Source organism: Sphaeramia orbicularis, chromosome 3 (genome assembly GCF_902148855.1).
Source record: "Sphaeramia orbicularis chromosome 3, fSphaOr1.1, whole genome shotgun sequence".
Lineage (NCBI taxonomy): Eukaryota > Metazoa > Chordata > Actinopteri > Kurtiformes > Apogonidae > Sphaeramia > Sphaeramia orbicularis.
Window position 1 is genome coordinate 61,565,026 of NC_043959.1, and position 13,857 is coordinate 61,578,882.

Below are 13,857 nucleotides of genomic sequence, written 5' to 3' on the forward strand. Positions count from 1 at the left end.
AGAACAGGAGTTTGAGAACCCTGGTCTACGACATTAACTCACCAGTAAAACTCATGCAGTTTGATCAATGACAGTGGTTGGACACACATGTTCTATGTTCGATTAATGATAGATTTGACTGAAAAAGGCTGTTTTTCTTCTCTTTTCACTTTACTTTTTTTTTAGTCCAACAGCCCACAGGGTCTGGTGGATTACTGGTTTCAGTTGTCGTCTGTCCATCTGTCCATCCATCTGTCCGTCCACTATTTTTCAAGAATCTTCTTCTCCGAAACCGTGCATCAGCATGACTTGATATTTGTTGTGGAACATCTTTGGGGTAAGGTCTACCAAGTTTATTCAAAGAACTGGGAAATATTTTTGAATTTTTTTATGAATTTTTGGAATGTTAAAAATCCCCATTGGTTTATAATGGGACACATTTCAAAGTGCTATAACTTGAAAACAGTTGAAGATATTGATATAATTTCTGTTGGTAATAGACAGGAAGTCACATTTGGGCTTTCATTTGGTGCCATGACCTTCAAACCCAGACTGTAGATTTTGGCTCCAGCTAAAAACATGTACAAGCAAGAGGAAAAGAAACACGAAAAAAAATTCTACCAGAAGTCCAAACATTCAAAATTAACAGCATGTGTAATATGATGAAATATACTTATATCACCATTTGACTGATGACACAACCTTTGACCTAAGAGGATCTTGAATAGTTAACGAATGTCAGTTAATGTCTTTAAATATGCCATTGGACTACAGTACCCTTGATCCTATGTTTTATATATTAACCCTCAAATGTATTGTTAGTATGATGATTAAAGTACATGATCAGTAAATTAAATATAGGAAAATATCTGATATTCTTTTTTTAAAATTATTTTTATTGTTTGATTTCTGTACATTACAAAACAAACATAAGGGACATTTGGATACACTGACCATAATAAACCTGTGTGACTAACAATTGTTTTCAGTAATCTGACGTTAAAATGAAACTTGTCCATTTCTTCCATTTATTCTGACTCTGTTCTTCTTCAGTTTCAGTTTATGGGTCATTCATTCATTTTCTGAACCCGCTTTATCCTCACTAGGGTCACGGGGGTCGCTTGGAGCCTATCCCAGCTACTAATGGGCGAAGGCGGGGTACACCCTGGACAAGTCGCCAGTTCATCACAGGGCTGAACATATACAGACAAACAATCACTCTCACATTCACACCTATGGGCAATTTAGATTAACCAATTAACTTATTAGTGCATGTCTTTGGATGGTGGGAGGAGCCAGAGTACCCGGAGAGAACCCACGCAGACACGGGGAGAACATGCAAACTCCACACAGAAAGGTCCCACCCCCCGTCGACTGGTGTTGGAATTGAACCCAGGACCTTCTGTCTGTGAGGCACCAGTGCTAACCACTGCACCACCGTGTCGACCTGTTTATGGGTCAGACCATCTGAAATATTCCATTCACAGTCTGGATCCAGTCGTTAGTTGTAGGTGGTTCTAATCTGCACCATTTTTTGGTAATAGCCTTTTAGCCTTTTGTATCCATCATTTTTTCTTACATTATTACCAATAATCCATCTGAAATACGTCACAGAACATGTTTTAGGAATTGCAAAACCCAGTATCTGAACAACTGTTGAATATACATGATCCCAGAATGATGCAAGTTTAGGACAAAACCAACAGATGTGAGTATGATTCACACTGACATCTGCACGTTCTGTCCAACATGGTTGAACTGTGGACATATATTCAACCGTAATTTTAGGAGTTATGAAAAATCAAATTATATTTTTCCAGTAGTGTTCTCTCCATGTTCTTGAAGAAGTGTTTGACTGTTGAGTTCTCCACATACTGACCCATTCCTCCTCTGAGACACATATTCCTAGTTCTTTTAGTTCTTTTCCCCATTTCTGTTTCACATCCAAAGTGCTACTCTTCCCAATTAAATGTTTGTAAAGAGAAGATATAATTTTGTATTTTTTAGAATATGAAAATACCTGATTTTCACTGGAAAACTACAAAAATACAGAAGATAATATTATGATAAATGGTGACAAATTGCTTAAAAAGTGTTAAATACAGAGAAAAGAATAAAGTGGAACTGACACAAAAGTAGCACTGGGTCTTAATGAGATAGTGACAGTGAGTGTAAGCAGCCGTTTTTTGCTAATAAACATCAAATTAATCAAATCTGTGATCTCTTGCTTCTTGTAATTTTGTGTTTTTATGAGTAAATATCAGTAATTCATGTTTGAATCAGCTCAGAACTGTGACACAGTGTTGAAACATCATTTAAATGAAGTATTTAGTGGTTTATTAATGAAAAGCAGCATCATCAGTATGAAGATTTGACATGAAGTATCACCGCCTCTCAGCACTGCTACACTTGAATGAATTCATTGAACATACTAGTCTGATCAACAGTTTGGATACGCTGACGTCTATGTTTGTTTTGGTCATTTTTCATCTCCGGTTCTAAACTCCACTTCCTCCAGGTGGTGATAAATGTTGTAGACATGAACAACACAAACAGCCGACACGTGAACAAACCGAATCACTCAGTTTAATGAGACAGCTTTTGGAACAATATGCTTCCATCATGATAGGGGGTTTTTTGTGCATTTTAAAATATTGTATTAAGTTAAATCTTGATGATATACGAGGGAGAGTCAAAAAGTTCTCAGACAAAAGTGATAAAAAGTTGATTTTATTTATTTATTTAACAGACGTGTCAGCCTTGAACTGCACAGGCCCAGCTCTTCCTTTTTTAATGTTGTTGTTATGATTGGATTTTGTTCTTTGGGTCAAACTGGTAGATCCAAGTTTCATCCCCCGTGACACAGCGCTCGTCTGACAACTTTTTGACTCTCTCTCATATGTTGTTTTTGAGCTAAGACGCTTAATAGGAGTTGAAACTTTTTAGGAATAGGTTCAGATCTAGCGAACATTGAACTCACATTTAACCCTGTAAAGCCTGAACCATTAAATCATTGACAGAAAATTCCATTTCTTTGAAACTCTTTCTTTTTCTTTCTTTCTTTCTTTTTTAACCCTTTCATGCATAGTGGTCACAACAGTGGACAGCTGTTTTCTAGTATATTCATAGATTTTGTATTTTTAGTTCCATATCAGCACACAGTGGACACTTACACTGCAAAAATCTAAATCTGACCAAGTGTATTTTTCTCATTTCTAGTCCAAATATCTGATCACACTTAAAATCAGACAATCACCTAAAGAGGAACTTTTCAGTGAGAAATAAGAACTGATTTTTAGACAATAGATCTGGAAAATCTGATTTCAAGAAATCTTACCAAGATAATTTTCACTTGTTCCATTGGCAGATTATTTTTGCTTGAATTAAGCAAAAAATTTTTACTCTTTAGGTGATTCTGTCTTATTTTAAGTGCGATGAGATATTGTGACTAGAAATGAGAAAAAAACACTTGGTGAGATTCAGATTTTTGCAGTGCATGCACCATCTCATACAGTGGAATTCATACTGTTACTGTAACTGTACTGTTCTAGATTAACCTGATCTGCACTGACAGGTTTGAGTGGAAATCAATTTCTTGTTATTAAACTGTAATTAACAGTTTTGGGTTTTTTTTTTGTTTGGTTGGTTTTTTTTTGCATATTATCTCAATGAAGTGAGCAATGACTAGAATTAGAGTATGTTAAAATATAAGAAAACATCAGATTATCATCAGATTAACATAACCCCAGTGTGTCCATCCACTATCAGTGAGTCAGCTCCATGGGTTTTACAGGTGAATCAATGTTGTAGAAGATGACGGTGTTTCCATGGTAACTACAGAACCTCTGAACGTACAAATGGGTCATATCTGATGACCATGAAAAGATGACGAACTGTATTTTACACCTGTTATGTTTTAATAGGATTAGTTGTTCAACATTAATTAAAACTTATAGCTGAATAGATGCTTTTGGTCGCCAGTGACTGTTTGGGTCTTTATGAGTTAAATGAAAATTAATTTGAGTCTGAAGAATTCAACTCATCCGCACTTTTTGTATCTTATTCTTTCTTTGAACGCCTTTGAAAGCTTCTCTAACTTTATATTTTCTTAATTTCAAACTATATCTATCAATCTTTTCAGGGGAAAAAAAAAACATGCAGGTTACAAAAGTTAGACTCAGAATAAAAAAAAGAAAAGAAAAAAAGTAGATCTAAGGAATTTTAAAGCAGTTTTTGGAGGAGTACATGCATTTGTGTCTTTCATGGATGAGTCATTCTTAATATCCAATTCTTTTTGTCCTCGGGCACCTCAAATAATCTCCCCTCAGTATAAGAATTCTCCAAATTTACTTCGCCCCCGTTCTGATCCACAGACTCATTCTGACTATCTGAGTTTCAGATGACACACCAGTCCTTGACCTGTAGGAAACTGCAGAAGAACAGCTGAGCTTTGTTGCCATGGTTCATTTCCCTACTTCCTCTCCACACATTAATTCTAATTACAGCCGAGCTGCTTCACCTTCCTCCTTCCATGAGGATTTTTCCTTTTTTTTTTCCATGGTGTTGCTGAGCTGCCTCCCTCCCTTCCACATGATGAAACAGGGCGAGGAGCCAACATTCCTTCCTTCCATCGGTGCCAGAGCGGGGGCAGATTTATCAGATGACACATGCTGAGCCAAACATCTGCAAACGCGCTGCCAACTTCGCACTAACAAGTAGTTTGTGGACACATTCATCTCACTTTATTACAGCACGGAACAGCCTCCACAGTATGACATGAGGCTGTTATGTGAGCATTATGTATGGATATGTAGGGTTTCCTGGAAAAACATACAACTAATGAATAAATGGATGAATTAATGGAACGATGCGACAGGAGTAGCTGTTTTACGTTTCATACTGACAGATAAATGATGTTTTTGTCTAAAATATCATGTTCTGCTGATAATTCTGTCTGTGAAATGTCTGTCTGTGACAACTATTTTCACTGATGTTAAAAAGAAAAAAGAAAACTTCTGCCCCTGTTGTTGGAGAATAAAAATATTTATTTATTTATGTATTTATGTATTTATGTATTTATTTATTTACTTACTTACTTACTTACTTACTTACTTACTCCCAACAATTTCAGATTATTATTAATTACCTCCGCCAAGGAGGTTATGTTTTTGCCAGGGTTTGTTTGTTTGTCTGTCCGTTAGTGTGCAACATAACTCAAAAAGTTATGGACAGATTTGGATGAAATTTTCAGGGTTTGTTGGAAATGGGATAAGGAAGAAATGATTAAATTTGGTGGTGATCGGGGGTGGGGGGGCCCACGGGGGGGGCCACTGATCAGCCTTGGCAGAGGTCTGCGCTCTCCGAGTGCTTCTAGTTTTCATAATTTAATCCTTTAAAATACTTTATTTTTTGTACAAAAAGAAAAACTAAGTATCTTCTGTGCATTATATGCTGGACAGGGTGTTCAGTATTACTAATGATTTTAATTTCTTTTTCGAAGTGGCTACTGACACAGTACTGTGGCACAAAATATTGTAAAATACACTTTTACTGTGTACTTTTAGAGTAATCATACTCAAAAATCCTTCCAAGCTCCAAAAGTGTTTGTTTTTTCATCTGAAATAGGCTTTAAGACTAAATTCAATGATGAATAAAATTATTTTTTCCAATAAGTACCGCATGAATTTGGTATTTTTGGTATTAGTACTTCATATACTATTAGCACAAATACTATAAACTACTTTTACTGTGTACTTTTAGAGTAATCATACTCAAAAATCCATTCCACACTGCACTTCTGTTTGTTGTATTCAGTGGTTGTAACAGATAAAATGTAAGAAAAGATTAAAACTTCTACAAGTTTATAAGCTGTTATTTTTTGCGGCTCCAGACTATTTTTTTTTTTTGTGGAAGAGGGGGCAACACGGCTCTGACTGATAGTAAAGGTTGCAGACCCTGCAATAGACAACCCCATATTTTGTGCCACAGTACTGTGGCAGTAGCCACTGCCTTTATTTTGCTGTGAAATGTCATCAAAAAACAAATCATATTTCACAGAATTTCAACCCGATCAGATTTACCGACTGCCGCCCTTGGCAACCCCCCCCCCCCCCAAAAAAAAATCTGCTGCTTTGACCAGGAATCAAACCCCCAGTCTTTCACATTGCAGTCAAAAGCATTACCTATAGAGGTAAACCTCCGTTGGCTTTATGGCCCTATTCGCAATCTGATTGTCTTGGTACTTTTTGGGATGTGACGTTACATCTAAGTTTTAGGGTTAATTCAGATTAAAGTGTATATTATGTTGTAAAATATGACGGTGGTAACCTGGTCACATGGTCAGAGCTGTTATTGTCGTGTCCTGTTTCATGTTTTTACATCTGTATGCCTCATGTTGTCTGTATTTATTTTATTTTATTTTATTTCATGTACATCAGCACCATTGTAAATGAAGATTTCCCTAAATGTGTTTTCTGAGGGTTTAAATAATCAACTCATTTAGTTCAGGGGCCACATTCAGCCGAATTTGATCTGCAGTGGGCCGGACCAGTGAAATAATAACATAATAATATATAAATAATGTCAACTCCAAATTTCCTCTCTGTTTTAGAGTGAAAAAAGTAAAATTATGCAATGAAAATGTTTCTGTCTACCAACTATCCTTAAAAAACATGGGTGTCAAAGTCATGTCAGTTCAGGGGAAAAATCCAGCCAAACTTGATCTGACGTGGCTCTGACCAGTGAAATAATAACATTATAATATATAAAAAATGTCAACTCCAAACTTTCCTTATGTGATGAAAAAGTTTACATCTATAAACTGTTCTTTAAAACAATGTGAATAATATGAACACCCTAAAATGTGTTAAGAAAAATAAGTGCAATTTTAACAATATTCTGTCTCAGTTTATCATTGACACCATGTTCTGTACAACTTGCAGAACACAGTGGATCTACAAACACACTAAATATTCAGTAACAGGAAGAATATGATCAAATTTACACTTACGTCTCTTCAGACATTTCAGGTTTTTCATATTTGTTCAGAATATTTATGTTTTCTGTGAAATTATAGTTTGTTTTAGTGTACATACAAGAAAATTACATGAAAATATTTAAATTTACAAAAATAAAAAAAATTGGAGTTGCAAGAATTTCTAGGTTATTATGATAATGTTTTTCCTGGTCTGCATGTGGAACCTGAACCAAATTTTCTGTGATCATCTTCAGTTTAATTTTGCATTTCACAAGTTTGTCCTGTGGGTCGGATTGGACCCTTTGGCGGGCCGCATTTGGCCCCCGGGACGCATGTTTGACAACCCTGAATTAAATGAATTAATGAACGAACATTAATGAATGTCCCAGCAAACCCCCATCAGCACTGATCGGAACTATTTGTTCATAAAGACTGATGCATTTATTTATATTTTTATTCCCAGAGGACTGAATGTTGTCCTCTTGAAGCTGATGCAGTTTGTTTAGGTGTCAAATGCTTCCTGAGGCATAAAAGATTCCACTCTTTGGCTTCAGCGTTAGCCTTGGGGTGAAATCAAAGCAGATTTACAGGCTTTAGACAGAGTTAACATAAGGAATGACAGAAACTTTCATTTAGTTGATGTGGACTTTTGGCAGGTTCTTTTTCAGACGTCTGTCCCAGTTCACAGAAAACAAGCAGAAGCTGCATCTGGAGCAGCAGACCTTCTGTTGAACCTCAGGAGAGGATTTAAAAGCACATATTTGTCTTAACGCCTCTGTTTGTTTATGAAGCAGATGTTTGTCGACTGCAGGGGTGAACAGACACCTGATGGAACTCCGCATTTACTTTATCCTTTTATGTTTTCAGTAAGAGTCTTTGATTCCATTCATTTATTATTGGAAATACTACTTTCAGTAAATGTAGTGGCATGACATTTTAAAGTTGAGCAGTAGTGGTATGATTTATGCCATAAAAACAGAACAGAACAACAACACTCAGAGGTTTTTGTACAAAGAAATGTTCCAATACAGCTATGCACATGTGAGCTCTTTTCACACTATTAACTAATAATGCTGTGTATCGGCAAGAATCTGGTGATATGTTACAAATCACAATACAAGATCACAATACGATATGTCATGATATATCATGATACTGTTAAAAAGGACACTTTTTGTTGGTTTTGTTTCTTTTTATAAATGATTATTTTGTGAAAGAATTGAATTAGACCAAAAATCTGCACAAATCCTAAACACATTTGTATTTGATCCCAACAGGATCTAATGTTCTATCACAAAATGTTCCAACTGTGTTCAAACTGAAATTCTGTTTTACAGACATTCCAGCTTCAGATCCTGTTCAAATGTTCAGATTCTATTAGTTCACAACTAACATCAGAACGGGATTTGAGTTCAATCCCAACAAAGGAACGAACATTATTGAATAAAAGAGTGTTAAAGAATAATAAATGAAATATAAACAAAATAAATAAATAAATAAATAAAATAAAATGAACCTCTGCAATATCTGCATTTGAATAAATACCTAAAAATATTGATGCAGTCCTTTTTAATATCGATACAGTATTTTAAAATGAAATATCACAATATATTGCAGAACTGATATTTTCTAACATCCCTATTAACTAACAGTAACACTTAGGGCTGTTAGAAAATATCAGTTCTGCAATATATCACAATACTTCATTTCACGATACTGTATTGATATTAAAAAGTACTGTATCAATATTTTCAGGTATTTATTCAAATGCAGATATGGTGGAGGCTCATTTGAGTTTTTTTGGTTTTCTTTATTGCTTATGTTTTATTTATTATTAATTAACACTCTTTTATTAAAAAATGGTTATTTGAAGCGTCCTAAAAGCACTTTCTACTGTCTGAGAGGCAGATGTTTGTTCCTTTGGTGGGACTGCACAAAAATACTGTTCTGATGTTAGTTCTGAACAAATAGAGAATGAATATTTGAGCAGGATCTGAAACTGTAATGTCTGTAAAACAGAATTTAAGTTTTAAATGTTCATAAATCCGTTTTTTTCCCTTCATGTGCATTTCAGTTCTCTCCATACACATCCTAGACAGCAGACTGTGGTCAGTGACAGGAGGAGCAGCACCAGTGAAGCGTCAGATTCAGAGGGACACATATCAGATGCTGGACAGTGATAATGGATGATTGACAGAAGGCTCAGCCAGGTTCGGCCAATTATTTCATTTGGACCGAATAAAATGATTGGTCAGAATTTTATCAGAAATATTAACAATATATGAGAATTAAACATTTTTGAGTTTCCATACCTGGTAGATTTCTTTTACATTTTAGTTTGACACACTCTTATTAGGAGCATTTTCAGACGACAAAAGAAAAGTGTAAAAATGCCACATCATACGGTATAGCTTTAAGTTATTTTAGTTCAGGTTCCACATACAGACCAATGTGATCTCAAGTAAAATACTATCATAATAACCTATGAATAATGACGACTCCAAGAGTTTCTCTTTTAGTGTAAAAAAGTACAATTACATGCAAATGTTTACAATCACAAATTGTTATTTTGTGTGACTAACCTGAATAACAATGAAAATTACATGCAATTTTATCAATATTCTGCCTATTACTGTTAATGTTTGCTGCTTTTGTAGACCCACCATGATGTATAAATTGTAATGTACATGTATAAATAATAAAGTGAGGAATAGTATTGTTACCTCATCCCCCAAAGGGGAGGCAAGGGGTATTGTCTTTGGTTCAGTTTATTTCTTTGTTTGTTAAGGCTTTAGTAGCAAAACTATTGGTTGAACTCATACCAGATTGGGTTTACAGATTGCCAGTGACCCAGAATAGATCTGATTACATTTTGGGAAAAGTAGGTCAAAGTTAAAGTTTTTTTATGAATTAAAAAAAAAAAAAGTTCCCCATTTACTTATAATGGGCAACATTTCACGCCTATAAAAACATCAATTTTGTTTCAGTTTCCTTCAAACTTGGCACATACACTACCAGTCCAAAGTCTGGACTCCCCTTGTCATTTAAAGGACGTCAGATGGACCACAGATGACCAACCAGTGCTCAGCATCACTGGGAACTCCTTCAAAACTGGTGGAAAACATTTCAGGTGACTACCTCATGAAGCTCATCCAGAGAATGACAAGAATGTACAATGCAGAAATAAAAGTAAAATGTGTCTATTTTGAAGAATCTGAAATATAAAACATGCTTTGAGTTATGTCACACTTTCTTCAACTCCATAATTCCATATGTGTTCATTCATAGTTTTGATGCCTTCAGTGAGAATCGACAATGAAAACAGTCATGAAAATAAAGAAAAACCAGGTGAGTCCAAACTTTGGACTGGTAGTGTATATAGAGGCAACTGATCTCAGTACACTCATAGACATGATGACATCAGCTGGATGGATGCCAAAATAAACTACAATTCGTGCAAGGGGCGGGGTTTGTTGTGCCTGACACCAGTTGTTCAAATTGAACTTTTTTTTCTTAAGACATTTCAGGTTGTTCATGTTCTTTAAGTTTCTTTAAAGTATAGTTTGCAAATGTAAACATTTTCATAATTTAACTTTACCTTTTTTACTCTGAAACATAGGGAAATGTTTTGCAGCGATGTTATTTATAGGTTTTTATGTTATTATTTGACTGGTCTGGCCCATTTGAGATCCTATTGGGTTGTATGTGGACCCTGAACTAGAATGGGTTCAACAGCCCTGAGTTAGTTAACAGTGTTTGTGCATAATTCACAGTAGAGTCTACATGTGTAGAGTCTACATGTGACAAAACTGAGCAAAATAAGACTCTTGGTCAATGTCATTAATTCTAAATTTGCACAGGAAACATTTTTAACCAATAGTCAATGGATCTTATATATCAATGTGTTGTATTCATTCATTTGCAGTGTGTACGGGTCATTTACTTCTTTTCACTTTTCTTAGTCCTAACAGTGTCTGTCAATTTTAATCTAAATAGTTTCGTCTTTAATAAAGAATATAATAAAACTCACCTTAGAGTAAAGCAGATAATGGGGTCTATGAACTGAACCAGAAGCAAATGAATTATGCACATGTTGGATTTTTACAAAGATACTTCTATTATTATCTATTGAAACCCCTGATAATATCTGTAGTAACAGGACCATAACACTGGATCTGCTCAAATAAAAACTGACGGTCGATTCAAGGCCAAACCCCAAATACAGACTATGTAAAATACAAGGATACACTCCGCCTGTCCTTCAACACTTGAATCGCAAACGCTGAATAAATTACACAGAATAATCATACTATTTCTAACACTTTAGACTGGATGACTCATTTAAAGTTTTATTATCATATGTATTATACAGTATGTACTAATATCTCTGTTAGTGCCCTGAACTGGCAACTTGTCCAGGGTGTACCCCGCCTTCGCCCCTGTGTAGCTGGGATAGGCTCCAAGAGACCCCCGTGACCCTAGTGAGGATAAAGCGGGTTCAGAAAATGAATGAATGAATATCTCTGTTAGTAATCAACAAGCACTGCAAGATGTCAAAACCTACACAACGGTCCTGTCAGTGGTTTGGACGCTTCATTAATGGTCTCTGATGAGTGGGTGGAGGAGAAAAGAGAGCAGAGCCTGGTGGGGGTGAAGGGTTACTGCAGTGTTTTTCAACCTTGGGGTCGGAACCCCACATGAGGTCACCTGGAATTCAAATGGGGTCACTTGAAATTTCTAGTAATTGATAAAAAATTAAGAAAAACTTACTAATAAAAAAAAACATATGGTGAGTTGAGAGAGCCAATCCCAATCCATATCAGACAAACTGTGGTTGTGAAACTGCAGCACTGTGGTTCTGTTTCTGTGTCAAATGTTCACTGTGGTCAGTTTCAGATGCTGCAGCTCTTTCATAATTCATAGTTTCAGTTCTTGTTTGTTCAGTATTAATTGTCCTCCTTGTAAATCCCAGCTGGACTGACTGGACAGATCCTGAGCCTTTGTGCAGTAATCTACACCTGGATTTACTGCCTCTGTCCACAATCATAGACATTATATAGACTAAATGTCCTCTAAAACTAATGCTTATTTGCAACTATTATTTGCAAACTATTACATGATCAAAAACAAATTAATTTTAGCAAAAAAAGTCTCCATTTTGAATGTCTGGGGTCGCCAGAAATATGTGACGCTAAAATGGAGTCAGGAGCCAAAAAAGGTTGGAACCACTGGGTTAGTGTGTGGTGGGAAGGGGACACAGTGGGAGAGGACATGTGTAGTACTGTCATTGTAGTGGTTCAATGGGCTACACATCCCCCCCCACCCCACACACACACTCTTACCACTGTGTAACTTTCTACATTATTTATTTCAGTTCTATAATAGCTTCTCCTTTTCCCATTCAGCTAAGTTTACACCACATCACACTGTGGCAGGTCAGTAAATTGAGTTTTTCCAACATGTGCGCTTGTTTTCCATCCATGCAAGTTGACCTTTGACCTTAACACCCCTTAGTAAGTGAAATTGAATGGTTCCTTTCTTTCTTTGCCTGCGACACAGTCTCCTGCGTACGTGTTATATTTTGGAAAAGCTCCCACTCCCTTTCCACAGAGGTCACAAAGTCACTCTGAGGAATCTGTTTCCTAGATTAACATTATTGTGCTACTGAGCCACAGCTATCACCACTAACACACAAGGCAACTGTGGGCTCCAACAGGAAGGATTTTCTTTTTCTTTTTTTTAAATTAGGAAAATAATGTAAATATATATATAATTTTTAAACCCATAAAGGCCCAAACATCTATCACCGACCAAAACTTTCTACTGATTTAAAATGTTTAAAACCTGTTCATCCATTAATCCTATCAATACGTGTAAATAACTGGTGTAAAATACAGTTCTTCATCTTTTCACGGTCATCAGATATGACCCATTTGGACGTTCAGAGGCTCTGTAGTTACCATGGAAACACCATCATCTCCTACAACATTGATTCACCAGTAAAAACCCATGGAGTTGGATCAATGACAGTGGATGGACACACTGGGTTTATGTTCAGTTAATGACAGACTGGACTGAAAAGGTCACTTTTTCTGCAGTTTCCTCTGGTTTTGATATAATAACCCTGAACTTTATCTGAGCTTTTAAGAAGATCTTCATGATCAGTAAATTAAATACAGGAAAACACCTGATTTATACTAATAAAATACAAAATGCAGAAGGATAAATCACTTAAGAAAGGTTAGATATTGAGAAAATTTTATTTGGGAGCTGACATACAAGTAACACTGGGTCTTTATGAGTTAAATTAAAAAGGTAACTTCTACCAATATTTAAAATTCTGTTAATTTAATTAATTTAATTTAATTAATTAAATTAATTCTGTTAATTTCTGTGCTCTTCAAGGTGCATATTTAACCCACAAAGACTCAAACAGTCAGTGGCAACCAAAACCATCTACTGATCTAAAACTTTTAATAACTTCTGAACCGCTAAACCGATTAATGCATGGAAATAATTGGTGTAAAATGTAGTTCGTCATCTTTTCAGGGTCATCAGATATGACCCATTTGGACATTCAGAGGCTCCATAGTTACCATGGAAACACTGTCAACTTCTACAACATTGATTCACCAGTAAAACCGACGGGGTTTGATCAAAGACAGTGGATGTGGATGCTTAGTTTTACCTCTGCCAGGAGGTCTTGTGATCACTGTGCTTTGTGTGTTTGCATGTTTGTTTGTTTGTTAGCAAGATAACTCAAAAAGTTATGGATGGATTTTTATGAAATTTTCAGGAAATGTTGATACTGGCACAAGGAAGAAATGATTAAATTTTGGTGGTGATTGGGGGGGGGGGGGGGGGCGTCTTGGCAGAGGTCTGCGCTCTCTGAGTGCTTTTCT

The 13,857-nt window shown here is 35.9% G+C and overlaps 1 long non-coding RNA gene across 1 annotated transcript; it reads left to right on the plus strand.

Annotated features, from left to right (window-relative positions):
* Positions 1-361: 361 nt before the first annotated feature.
* Positions 362-12,457, plus strand: LOC115438703 (uncharacterized). Its single transcript, XR_003938135.1, has 3 exons — positions 362-508; positions 3,419-3,423; positions 12,443-12,457. It is a non-coding gene; the product is annotated as an uncharacterized LOC115438703 (long non-coding RNA).
* The last annotated feature ends 1,400 nt before the right edge of the window (positions 12,458-13,857 follow it).